Source organism: Mus caroli, chromosome 18 (assembly GCF_900094665.2).
Source record: "Mus caroli chromosome 18, CAROLI_EIJ_v1.1, whole genome shotgun sequence".
Classification (NCBI taxonomy): Eukaryota; Metazoa; Chordata; class Mammalia; order Rodentia; family Muridae; genus Mus; species Mus caroli.
Window position 1 is genome coordinate 46,635,201 of NC_034587.1, and position 12,753 is coordinate 46,647,953.

At 44.4% G+C, this 12,753-nt stretch overlaps 1 non-coding gene across 1 annotated transcript; it reads right to left on the reverse strand.

Annotated features, from left to right (window-relative positions):
* Window positions 1-11,491: 11,491 nt before the first annotated feature.
* LOC115029972 lies at window positions 11,492-11,633 on the reverse strand. The gene has a single exon (XR_003835524.1). It is a non-coding gene; the product is annotated as a small nucleolar RNA SNORA48 (small nucleolar RNA).
* Window positions 11,634-12,753: the final 1,120 nt, after the last annotated feature.

Sequence of the window (12,753 nt, forward strand, 5' to 3'; positions counted from 1 at the left end):
AACAATAAAAACAACTACAACAGAACTCATACACATAAAGCAAAATCTAAAAATAAAAATACAAGTTCTCCTAAATAGGATATGTATGTCACCACCACTACTCCAAGAGTTGGTATGGTCGGAATGTGAATGTCCTCCAGTTGGCGATACTTGGGGAGAGGTGTAGGAGGTATGGCTCATTATTACCAGTATATGGTGTGTGTGTGTGTGTGTGTGTGTGTGTGTGTGTGTGTGTGTCTCCCTGTAAGATGGAAATGCTTATGTGTCGGTAAAGGACATGGAGATAAACCATTCCAGAGATGGTTTCAGGAAATAGTGTCTGTTTTATTATATATGAACAATCACTTAAATAGTACAAGCATATCAACTGATTGATGAGTGCATTATCTCAGATTGGACAGTGAGCATTCATATCTCCAGGGTCTCTATGCCTAAGAAACACATTAAAGCAGATGTGGAGAGTACAGACTTGTCTGCAGGCCAGCTACCAGTTTTCTAACTTCAGCAGCATGGTGAGCCATGCTTCTTATTTAGAAGTGCAGAGTGCCAAGTAAGCTGGCCACCAGGTAATGCTTGCATTTTCTCCTACATAGGCTGACTGGATTAAGTGTGTCATGTAGACCTGAAAAGCCTTACATCCGGGATGTCCCACTCACAGGGATGCAGAGACGGAGATCGATGCAAAAAGCAAAAGGTTTATTGATCCAGCATGCTGGAGTCGTCCTGAAATTGGGTTAGAAGCGACCCCAAGTAGCTAAAGCACGCACCTTTTATACACTTTTTTAGAGCAGTTCTCAGTCACAGTTTAGGGCTGGCAATTTACCATTGGTTAACCTTTAACCGCATTAAGGGGGCAGACTTAAGGACCGGAGACATTGTGTGGGCTTTTCTAAACAATCAGAGGACTATCTATCTCCTGGCACACCTTGCAGTGAGGCAAATTCCGGGAAATGAACACATTTACTTAACTAACATTTTACAACCGAGGTCATTTTGAGCTACCACAAATCTTACAGTCACTGAAGGCGGAAGGTGGGCTCTACTAAAAACATTTCTAGTGACTCCCTCTCTCTCTATCTCTCTATCTCTCTCTCTCTCCCTCCCTCCCTCCCTCCCTCTCTCTGCTTTGTGCTTTCCAATCTGAGTTCTCAGGTTGCTGCTCCAACCATACCGTGCTTGTCTACAGTGATGCCTCCATTTTCCCCCTGAAACTCTTAAGTCCCATAAACTCTTTCTTCTATACTTCTGGTCACTGTATTTTATCTCAGCAACAGAAAAGTAACTAATACACTTAGTACACTTAGGAAACATCATAGAAGAGAGATGGAAAGATTTAAGATGTAGAAGTTGGGGAGATGGGGCTGGTGAGATGGCTCAGTGAATAAGAGCACCGACTGCTCTTCCAAAGGTCCTGAGTTCAAATCCCAGCAACCACATGGTAGTTCACAACCACCCCTAATGAGATCTGACACCCTCTTCTGGTGTGTCTGAAGTCAGCTATGGTGTACTTATGTATAATAATAAATAAATCTAGAAAAGAAAAAAGGAGTTGGGGGTGGGGGGAATGCTGTACTACACTCTATTCAGACATGACACGGTCCCTGTAGGCATGAACACAGCAGCTGTGGATACCTGCACAGGATTGGGCCTCTCACCTGTCCATCATGGATAAAGGCAGTACACATGAGGCTTCATCCCTTTCTGAGGAGCTATTGACTGTTAGTTGTTTCCTGGAGTTGGGGCTATAATTTTCCATAGTGATGTAGCCACTGAGGATCTCTTGGGAAGAAAGAGTTCAGAGAGAAAGGAACAAGATACCAGAGGGTAATAGGAATGAATACAATCACAATGAACTGTATGTGTGTGTATACATACATATATATGTATCACAATGCACTGTGTATATACATATATACATATATCTGTATCACAATGCACTGTGTATGCATACATACATATATCTGTATAACAATACACTGTGTATGTGTGTGTATATATATAGATATATCTGTATGAGAGAAAAAAACTGTGGGAGATTAAAAAAAATAAAAACTGGAGTTTGACTATATCTTCCAAATGCCAGGTGTTTGTGTGGTTTCAGAATGGGCAGGGTTAGCGTCACGGCTGTTTCCTGTGTAACGCTGATGAGAGAGGTAGAACAGTCCATTAGAGATTTTCAGATGTCTTTGAATGTACTATAGAGTTCCAGGGACTCTGAAGCACAGAGAGGACTTTGAGAATCCTCTATGAACATGCCTTTTAAGAGTAAGGGCATCCCTTGTAAAAGGGACAGTGGAAAGCAAACAATGGAAAGATCGGGTCAGTCTTAAGACAAAGGCAAGCCGGGTGTGGTGGCACACGCCTTTAATCCCAGCACTCGGGAGGCAGAGGCAGGCGGATTTCTGAGTTTGAGGCCAGCCTGGTCTACAAAAGTGAGTGCCAGGACAGCCAGGGCTACACAGAGAAACCCTGTCTCGAAAAACCAAAAAAAAAAAAAAAAAAAAAAAAAAAAAAAAAAAAAAAAAGAAAGAAAAAGAAAAAAAAAAAGACAAAGGCAAACCATTGAGGTAGTGTCTGTGTGGTCTGACAGAAATAGAATCTGACTTCTTAAATGAGCATGCTTTGAATTCCATGACAACGCCAGCCTAGAAATTTGCACAACGCTGAACAGGATGTCGCCTTGCCACTCACACAGCTCTTGAACATTCTGACACAGGGCAGCATCACAGTGTGTTTCATGCCACAGCAGATGGTGCTGCAGCCGAGCCCTGCTGTTACTGCTGGAATTACACCGCATTTAGAGGGCGCATTGTCATTTATAAAGTCTGTTACCAGCGTCTTTGCATTGTGTGCTTCCCTGCAGCCTTACAAGCTAAAGAAGATATAGGTGTTCACCTGTGTGCGACACATGAGGCAGAATGACAGTCTCTGCAAAAGCAGAGTTACTTGTCTAAATGTGTACAGCTTCGTTACCTAGCAAGGCTGTACCCAGAAAGCCTAGCTCCTGGCCTGTATTTCCTCCTCTACTGTGAAGCTTCTTTTAGTCTTCCCACAACTGGGGAGGGGTTGTCTATTAATAGTTTTCCCATATTTGTAAGGTCTGAGCTAAAAATAGCTTAGAGTAAAATGAAAGGTTTGACATCATCAAATGATGTCAGAGGGAGCCAAGATTAGAATTTCTGTTTCCTGAGTTGCTATTTCTTCACTAATCCATTAAGCATTCACTGATGATTCAGCTGGAGATATTTCGGCCATTGTTTGTTCTCGTAGTAACTACATAAATGCTTTGAACCAAAACTCATGAGGAAAATATGCTTGGCATAAATCTCATAACAAGGGGCTGGGATGTAGTTCCATTGGTAAAGTGCTTACCAAACACACTCAAAGCCCATGTCCTACTTAGAATTCTATTATCATGATAAAACATCATGACCAAAAGCAACTTGAGGAGGGAAGGGCTTATTTGGTTCACAGGTCTCCATTAAGGCCCATCATTTAGGGAAGCCAAGGCAGGAACATGTCACTAGAGGCAAGAACTGAAGCAGAAGCACAGAGGGGTGCTGCTTATTGGCTTGCTCCATCTGGCTTGTTTAGCCTGCTTTCTGCTACAACCTAGGACCCCTGCCCAGGACTGGCACTGCTTACAATGAGCTGGGCTCTCTTATTTCACCCATTAATTTAAAAACTCCACCTCCCATAAAAAAAAGAAGAAAAGAAAAAGAAAATGCCCCCCCCTATAGGCAATCTGATTGAGGCATTTCTTTAGAAAATTGGTTTCCTCTTTCCAGATAACATGACAAAAATAAATAAACGAGTAAATAACCAAGACACCACGATATCACATAAACTGAGTTTGGTGATGCACATCTGCATCCCAGCACTTGGGATATGAATGCAGTAAGATCAGAAATTCAAGGTTATCTTCCACTACATAGCAAGTTCAGTGCCAACTGGGATATGGGAGACCCTTTTTCCAAAAAAGAGCAACAATGAAAATATTCTCTTTCAATTGTTTATAATTCAATTCATTACCTCATTTACTATGTTTTTCAAGTTTCCAAAAAGATAATTGTAACACCGTCTAGTACAAGCTAAAAGCTCCTTCACAGAAGGAAGTTTTAACAAATCACAAAAGTTCTAAAGCAGATGTGGCTATTTAAAAGAAAGAGGAAGTGTAAAGGAAAACAAAATATTCAAATTTCGTTAGATTGTCAGGTGCTGGAAGGCATGAGTGCACACATTGTAACAGTCGCACATGGTGGATCTTTAGATTTTTCATTAGGCACAAAGCCCCCATTCGTTGAAGACGGCACTACGTGAGCATATGTGGATGATTTACTGTAGTTACTTTAGATGAGGTACGAGCACCACTTACGGAAAGGCCAGCAAACAGGAGGCTGAAAATGTCTCTGCTCTTTTCTAAAATAGCTTTAAAAATTAGTTGTTCTTATAGTTAAGTAACTTTTGAATAAAATAAAAGTTCCAGAATTGGAGTTAAATATAGCAACAGATCCAGAGACAGAAATTAATTGTGCCTTAAGTATGTTAATGCGGTTTCAGTATACTTTCTACATTCTCTTCCCTGATTGGTTTTAAGAAGCAGTCTCTCTTCTTAAGCCAGCGTAGCCTAAACACACTGTGTAGTTCAGACTGGCTTTGATCAGAAGGCAACAGTCCTTCTATCCTTTAAGGGATGTAATTACAGGTATGAGCCACCTTGTCTAAAAAGCTTGCGTGTGTATTGTTTTTGGTTGGTGTGTGTGTGTGTGTGTTTGTGTGTGTTCATTGGAGCACACAAGCACACACACGCATTTGACGTGGCTCTAAGGACCAAATTAGTTTCTTCGGCACACCAGGCAAGACCTGTAGCTTTGAACTGTGAAGTGGAAACTGAAGGGTTCTTTGGAAAGTCAGGTGGATCATGTTTTGCTGGGGCAAACACGTAAAGGTACATTCCGTTAGAATGGACACAGATGAAAGACGAAGGCAGACTCGGGAAGGAATGTTTCCCTGAAGCAGACACAGGAGAAGGATGTTCTGCTAAAGCAAACATGTGAAAGGACACGTGATGAAGGATTCTTTGCTAACAACACTCATGTATTGGCCGCCCACCTTACTTTTTGTAGTTGAGCCATATCTGTTGATACTCCGAGGACTCAGGCTGATTGGATGCCCATGCTGAGGCAAGACCCATGCTGAGGCAAGGCACATGGAGGACATGTGATGTTTGGAGGGTATAAATAGGATGGAGTGACAGAGACAGAACTTGGCTTGCTGGTACAACTAGCTATGCAATGCTTGTGTGTCTTGCGTCTTCTCTGATCTTTGCTTCCCTGAGAGAGGCACAGCTGAGAACTCCTGGTGTCCCTCCTGGTCTCTCCTGCTGACTGGAGCCAAAGCTGAGGCCTGGCTGTCTCTGCTAGGTCGTGCCACTGCTGTGGCTATCCCAACTCTACCAAACTGGACTGCTGGTGTATCTGTGAAGTGTTTACAAGTGGATTGAGCTCCACTGCCTGCTAACCTGTGAACTGAACTGCTGATTTCCACACAACACAGATGGGAGTTGCTCCAAAAAACCTTTCTAAACAGGTCCACTCCCCCCAAATCCTTTCTTTTCCACTACCTCTGGTGGGTGATGGGCTACAAGGAAGGTTAATGCATTTAAGAACCATCATTTTGAAAAAGATTTGAAAAAATTACAATTCTAAAACTGTATCCCTAGCCCTTAAAAACCATCTGTATTCTCAAAACACATGCAGTGGCCAATACCTAATACATGAAGCAGGGCAATAGTTAAAGACTAAAAAGACCCACACACTTCAGCACATGTAATTAGCCAAACCAAAAGGATTCTAAGACAATAGCACATGACAGAGAAGATTATTAGTATATGCAATCCAAAATAATCCATCACTCTCTAACCCCAAAACTAGAAAATCCATTTTAGTTACACATGACTCCTTGACTTGTTAAAGTCTATAACATCAAAGAACAATATTGAGGTCTATTATGAACACTAAAAGTCTAACTAGGTAAGATGTAGGTTTTATGTTTTGGTTCCCAGATACATTTCCAACTGAAAAGTAAGATAATCTCAGTAGTCTGATAGCCTCCCCTAAAAAACTTGTGAACTGTAGCTCTCCAGCCGCATTCCTGCTCAAGTCTTCTGAGGGGGCAGAAGATCACACAGGCTGGGCTTTAAGTGGCGGATCCACTCTCTGCTCCTCACTGCTCTATATGTCAAAGTCGGGGTAGACCCAGAGCTGGAAGGGTAAACGGCTGGAGTTGAGTCACAAAGCAACAACACAGTTGTCGCTTGTGTGAAATTGGTTTATGGCTTAGTCCTTCCCACTAGAGAAAGTGCAACCATAGGTGAGTTAGTGATCACAGTTATTTCAGAGACTGGCCTCCACAAACCAGAAAGCAGAGTTCCCAACACCATTTAGCTCACCCATAGAACCCAGATAGAACTAGTCATTTATTAGACAATCTAGCTTGCTTCTTTTCAATTTTAACTCACTGTTTCTGTGGGTTAAAATGGTGTCCTGCGTCTAGCTCAGGGCTTGGGAGCGGGAAGTTTGACTGCGCATACCCCACACCACCGCTGCTGGGTGGACGGTGGGCTGTGAGAAGCCATAGGGGTGGGGAAGCACAGTCTGAGGTCCTCGCAGACTGCCAGAGTTGGCTCGGACTCTCGGGCACCACAGATGCCACTGGGTGCTGCAGAAGACCCAGAAGATCCCCGGGCCTGCACAGAGGCCAAGAAAGACAGATTCTCAAACTCTTGGACACTGTGGATGCAGCTAGGATGCAGCTGGATGTCGTAGATGAACTGAGAACAGGGTGTCCGCCATCCGCCTGGCTCTAGCCCAGGCCCAAGGGAAAAAAGGGTGGGAGGAGAGCTCCGGCTGGGTCCTGCGGGGAGGACCGTCTTTGGCTTGCTAGGTGGGCTTGGCTTGGCTTGACTTGGTGGTGGCCATGTCTGGGAGCACTGAGAGACCTCCTGCGTGAGATTAGACATGCATCTCTTTAGAGGGAGACCTGCTTCATTGCTCCAGCATGGCGTATCCCAATGATGAGAGACAGTCCATGGTTTTAAGGAGTTTATTTTCATGGTGGAGAGTTGTGATGAGTGAAATTGTACCCCACTTTCTCAGGGTGGGCCTGAGGTTAGAATACCTTTTGCAGGGTGGAGTGTCTGGGAAGGGGGGCTAAGAGGGTAGAAGAGGCAGAGAAAGGGAGGCGAGGCGAGGCGAGGCATGGCCATGGCCACATAGAGAAAGGTGGGAAGGGAATGCAGAGAGAAGGGGAGCAAGAGCAAGAGGGCAAGAGAGAGAGGCAAGAGTAAGAGACCTGTTGCCAGGTAACTGTGGGGGTGGAGTCTAGACAAAAAACCAGGGGCTTGGGGCATTGCTCTATGTGATTGATGGCCACAGAATTATGGAGCTGAGGCCTCTTGTCAGGAGCCTGGTGTCTAGGGGCGTGGCAAACACCTACCGTTCCTTGCAGGAACACCACTGGGTCTCCTGGGTTTAAACCTAGCTCAACCAGAAAACAGGCTGCCTTTCACAGTCTCACACGTTTCTTTTTCAGTTTTCTTCATTTTGACAATTTCATCCATGTACACGACAAAATACGATCATATGCACTCTCTTTACCCATCCAGCTCCTCCCACATACCATGTGTTCCTCCCAACCCTGTGGATTTTTTAATATAACCCACTTCGCCCAGTTAACTCTGCCCTTACATCTATGGTTACATGCCCTTAAGTGCAGCCATCCATTTGAGCATGAGACCCCCTGGGAGTTGTCATATCACCAACGAAGAATGATTTTCCCCTCCCCCAGCTCCCCTCCAGTGCCAGTAACATCTTGTCTTTAATCATTCACCAAAAACAGCAGCAAAGCCTGAACTTTAATCCATGCAAATCCCACAACTCAGGTGGCCACTGAAGAGCTGCCCCTTGATGAGTGAAGCAGCTCATGCAAGGTCATGCAGGGGTGTCTCCTGAGGCTTATCTGGGAGCTCAGTTGTTCAAATGCTAAAGTCAAACAGGTAAGCTCTCCTGGGTAAAGGAGCATTACACGACAGGCTAGGGACTTGATGGAGGTGCCTCCAACTGGTAGGGAAAGAGAACCTCAGAGACCAACAGAGGAACTATCACAAATCTATCTGAGGATGTTTCATTGCGTGAACCAAGAGCATAAGCAACTCCATCTGTAATAGTGCTTGCTGCTTTTCACCCAAAAAGGGCGCCTTACAAACGCAAGTGATCAAAGAGCATTTCCATTCCAAGAGTTACGTATTTGAACAATTTGTGATGTCATTTTTTTTTGTTCATTAAATAAAGCTGTATGTAAGAAGTCACACTGTTGGTGCTTGGGGAGTAACTACCCCATGCATTTTAAACTTTAAAATATAAATTAAGTTTTAAAATTATAATTCATACTTTTTTTGTTTTACTTTTAGCTTGTTGAAATGAGGATCTCATCGCATTGTCTAAGCTCGTCACAAACTCACCGGCTCAAGTGATTCCACTGACCGTGTCTCCTGAGTGTAGTTCATGTTTTTAAAAGATTTCCTTATGTACAATATAGAGACCTTTTCAATATTATATTATATTTGCCTTTCATCTATATGGTAGATTTATGTCAAAGACTTAACATTTTTCCTCATTCCTTAAAACTGCTAAGAGGTGTTTTGTTATATACTGTTTTTATTTTTTTAACCTATGTAGCTAAATGAAAAAGAAACATTCCTCATTCTTGCCTGACATCCAAATCCAGGCTTCGGGTTCATTTGTTTCCACATTTGATCCTGTGGTGAACACGTGGATCGAGTGACACATTGCTAACGTACATGATTCATAAAAGCCACTTAACGACAAAGCATTCACCCTACAAACACGTGTATTTATCTTTCCCTCACCCCTTTCCTTCTTTTCTTTTCTTTCTTCATCTAACCGCACACCTACAATTTAGCTCACAAATAAAACTACTGTCAACAATGTAGTTCTATTTCTATGAAAGCATAGAGGCAATGACTGTTAAAATAGAAAGAGGTATGAGGAAGTAATTTTTCTTATGGAACATGTACCGTGTTTCGCTTTCCATATATAGCTGATGATTCTGCTACTGTACCATTGTGCTTCACGCTTGCGTATTGGTGGCTGTTACAAGGTCATTTATTAGAAGCTGGGAGTCTGTGGGAGAGGTGAGTAGCGGTGTCCTGTACCCTGAGTTTCCCCAGCTACAGATCCTGAGATGGGCATCTTAGTACAGGCACAAGCAGATTAAGTTATGTGGAGTTAACACTCTAGCCTGCTAGATAGTTCTGAAAGGTGGCTAGAATTTGTCACTGAGTAATTCTCCTTGCAGGTAGCGCTGCCCTTGAGGGATGAGAGACACAGAAATATGTCATGGAGGAGGATAAAGCGAGGTCCTTTGCTTTTGATTAGAATTATTACTATTTGTATGAATTCAGTTCTTTGAAGTGTTTGTATATACTGAAATATTCATACCAACATGCAGTTTTATCTAGTGGGAGTAGACCTACTGAAAGATTGAGGGTTTTGTTTATGATACACAATTTTAAATAACAGTATAGTATATATGTATTATCCTTTCCTTTTCAAAAACTTTTTATTGATTCTTTGTGAGTTTCACATCATGCACCCCCATTCCTGCTCATCTATCTGTCCCCTAATATCTGCCCTTCACCCTTGCAACCTCCCTACCCCAAACACACACACACACACAGAACCCAAAGCATAAAGAACATGTCATTATAGAAGCTGTAGTATGTCACAGAGTGTCCCACAGTATATCCTTCTGTCCACACATCGTAGCTTACAAATGTTCATTGCAATGAGTCATGGGTCTGGTTCAAGTTCTCTGGCCTCTGTGAGACCATCCATATTGAATCCTCACTGGGACTTCTCCCAGTAATCTTCCTGTTGCCCTGTGTCATAAAGATTCTGTAGCTTTGTATTAGCAGGACTGCCCCCTTTCACCTCTCCCAACCGTTCATAGAAGATATAGATTTTGGTGGGAGCTAATTCAGAGCCCTGGGTCTGAGCCTGAGTAGTAGTTGAACTGGTCAGCACGCCAGGCGTTTCCCTTATCTGCACCACCAGCTCACCTTATCTGCATCACCAGAGTGAGCTCTCAGGCACTGCTCTGGCTAGGCCGCCCAATGCTGCCATCAGGAAGAGGCAGAGTTAGTTAGCTCTCCTGCTCTCTTGTCCTCAGAGGCCGCTCAACCTCACCCACAACTCCAGAGTTAGCTCCATTGTGTTTCTCAGTCAAGGCACAGAGCCCACTCTCCCAAGTGCTTCAGCCTGCAAGGGTCTGGGCCAACTCTTTTGCTCTCATACCCTCTGAGTTGGCTCACCAATGTCTTAGCCATCAGGGCCAGCTCCATTATGCGCAGGTGAGGTGCAGGCCTGCTCCCCAATGCTGCAGCCAGTGAGGGGGTATGGCTAGCTCTATTGCATTCTTGGAGCCTCCTCTCTGACTACTGAAGATGTCAAAGGAGGCATCCCCTACCCCAAACCACCTCATGGCATAGGAGTAGCAAAGCCAGCTCTCCCTTGCTCTCTCCAGTTCACACATGCCCTGCCACAAGGGTCAGTTCTCTTGTGCTATCCAGGTGAGGTGTAGGACCCTCTCCTCAATGCTGCAGCTTGCGAGGGGCAAGGATAGATCTCCCGTGCTCATGACCCTATAGGCTGTTTTTCCGACTGCCTCAGGTGGCAAGAGGCAAGGGGACATCAACTCTGCATCCATACCACCCAACAGATGAGTGGTGTGTTCAGCTCTCCCATACTCACACCCTTGAGGCCAGCTCACCCACACCCCTGCACCAGGGCCAGCTCCACTGTGCTGTCTGGCAAAGGTGCAGGGTCAGCTTTCCCAAGTACTGAGAGATGCTCTCAGAGATGGGGCCAGCTCTCCAGAGCATTGCAGTCAGTGAGAGGCAGGGCCAGTTCTGCACAGCACCTGGATATCCACGTGGTCCCCAGTGGCTGCATACCCCAGGGATGTCACCACGTTCTCTGTGATATGGATATCAACACCAACCTTGCTACTGTGTAGCCATGGACTCAGACATGGCCCTTAGCAGCAGCTCGGCCTGGGACCTTACCATGGCCTCACAAGAAGCTATTCCTGTCCACAAGTCTCCAATTTCATCTCTTTTCATAATGTTCAAGTGGCTTCACTTCTCTTTCTCTCCCATCTGACCACCACACACACACACACACACACACACACACACACACACACACACATTGTGGTGGTTCCAGCTGCAGGCTGGCAGGCCCCTGGGTGGCCTCCTCACTCCACAGGGTGCTGCATGGCAGCAAGCAGTGGCTAAGGCCTGCTTGTGCTGTGCACTGGAGGGAGGTCTGTGGGTGGCATGGCAGAATGCAGGTCTCTCTGTCTTCCTCCTCCTGTCCTGTGTGCTGCCTAGTTTGATTTGATTTGATTTTTATGTGTTCTAGGCATAAAACAGTTTTGGCCACCAAGCCAAGCATGGAGCTAGGATGAACAAAGGCCTGACATCTGCTCTGCCCCTGACTGATAATAAGGACACATTCAACAAAGTGTCACTTTGCCCACTGCCAGGGGGTGATTACTCTTTTCTTAACTAATGTAAAGAGCAATATAAATTGTGCATAAGACTGAACATGTAAAATAGAATAACAATACTCCTGAAAACAGAAGTAAGTCCTGACATTTGTAACCACAAGGATGACATTATGGGTGAACAAGGGTGACACTGTGCCAAGTGAAACAAACTGGACAGAAAAAAGAAAAACAACACACGATCTCACCTATTTGTGGGATCTAAAAACAAAATTAAAATATATAGCAACAAATGAATGGTGTGTACCTAGGACATAGCAGAGAGGAAAAGAGAAGGGATGGTGTCTTGGAGTTTCTATTGCTATGAAGAAACACCATGACCACAGCAGCTCTTGTAAAGAAAGGCATTTAACTGGGGCTGGCTTACAGGTTCAGCGGTTTACTCAGTCCATTATCATCATGGTGGAAAGCATGGTGGTGTACAGGCAGAAACGGTGCTGAAAACGGAGCAGAGAGTTCTACAACTGCATTAGCAGGCAGAAGGAAGAGAGAGAGAGAGAGAGAGAGAGAGAGGCTGGGTCCGGCTTGGTTATCTGAAACCTCAAAGCCGACCCTCAGTGACACACTTCCTCCAACGAGACTCCATTTCCTAATCCTTTCAAAAAGTGCCATTTCCTGTGAGCCGATGGAGCAGCATTTTTACCTAAACTACCATAGATGGGCCAAAGGGTATGAAGTTGCAGTTATATAGGTGCCTTAGTTGGGTAGGGTTTTACTGCTATGAACAGACACCATGGCCAAAGCAACTCTTATAAGGGCAACATTTAATTGGGGCTGGCTTACAGATTCAGAGGTTCAGTCCATTATCATCCAGGCAGAATCCAGGCAGGCATGGTGCAGGAAGAGCTTTGAGTTCTACATCTTCATGTGGAGGCTGCTAGCAGAATATTGGTTTCCAGGCGGCAAGGATGAGGGTCTTAAAGCATACACCCACAGTGACATACCTACCAAAACAAGGCCACATCTACTGCAACAGGGCCTTCTAATAGTACCACTGGGCCAAGCATATACAAACCATCACAATAGGATTAGTGTAAAGAGGTTATTATAACATAATGGCATAATATATGGCATAAGAAGGGCACCTGGGTTCAAGTTTCATTG